Raw genomic sequence first — 1,303 nt, 5'->3', positions numbered from 1 at the left:
ATTTTATAATATAAAGCAAGGAAAACCAAGATTCAAAAGACAGCCAAGCATCTTAATATTATTCCCCACTTTTCCACATTCCAACCATGGCTCGATCTCTGTATCCCAGAACCCTGTTGTTCCCAGGTTGTGCATATATCATTATTTACCTCTGTCTCACTTAGCCCATTGAAACCTGTCTAATTGTTCTCCCATATGCTTTGTTCTTCCATTCCCCTCTCCCTACTTGTATATTGCCCCCTCCCTAGCACCCAAACTATCCTGAAGACACTAGTATCTTGACAGCAAGTTGTTGTTGTTTTGTTGTTAAGTGCCGTCAAGTTGGTTCTGACTCATAGCAACCCTGAAAAGGGTTTCTGAGGAGCAGCTGGTGAGTTTGAACTACTGACCTTGTGGCTCAAACTGCTTTGTAGGCTAGCACATTATCTGCAGTGCCACACCAGGACTTCACTGACAGCAATTAGGCATGCAAAAAGATAACATTAGTCATTAGAGAAATTCAAATTAATGTCACAATGAGCTGTCACTCCACACTTTCAGAACGGTTAAAGTAAGAAAATAGTGACATCAAATATTGACAAGGATGTGGAGAAATTGGATTACTGATGCATTGCTAGTGAGACTATTAATGGTTCAACCACTCTGGAAAGTCCTCTGGTAGGACTGTATGGTAGTTGTTTGCAAGGAGCTCTGGTAGCGCAGTGGTTATGAATTGGGCTGCTACTCTCCCGATCAGCAGTTCAAAACTACCACCTGTTCTGTGGAAGAAAGATGAGGGTTTCTGCTCCCTTAAAGATTTACAGCCTCTGAGTCAGAACCGACTCCATGGCACATAACAACAACAACCATACAATCCCAGCAATTGGACTCAAGGCCATCTATGTAAATGAAGAGTAGCATAAGAAGCTGAATTAGGGGACAGAGGTGCTGTTATCAACAGCACACATTCTTACTTTGTTCTTTATCTCCAACTCACCCTAAATATTTTTTATTTGAATGATTTGGATAAAATATATGAATGGGTAAGTTTTACCTTGGATTATGCAGTAAATTTCTGTTCTCCACAGCATTTAAATTTTGATACAGAAATATTATATTTAGATTGAAAAGTGCTCTATGAGGAGCACAGTGTCACTGTAGGATACACACTGGACTTCGTACCACAAGGTCAGAGTTTGAAGGCCACCAGCTGATAAACCGTAGAAAGGGAAGGCTTTCTGCTTCAACTAAGATTTACAGCCGCAGAAACCTTATACAGAGTTGCTATGAATTGAACCAACTTAATGACATTAACAACAACAAA

Source organism: Chrysochloris asiatica, unplaced genomic scaffold, assembly GCF_000296735.1.
Source record: "Chrysochloris asiatica unplaced genomic scaffold, ChrAsi1.0 scaffold00091, whole genome shotgun sequence".
Taxonomy (NCBI): domain Eukaryota; kingdom Metazoa; phylum Chordata; class Mammalia; order Afrosoricida; family Chrysochloridae; genus Chrysochloris; species Chrysochloris asiatica.
Note: the sequence above shows the minus strand (reverse complement) of the source record.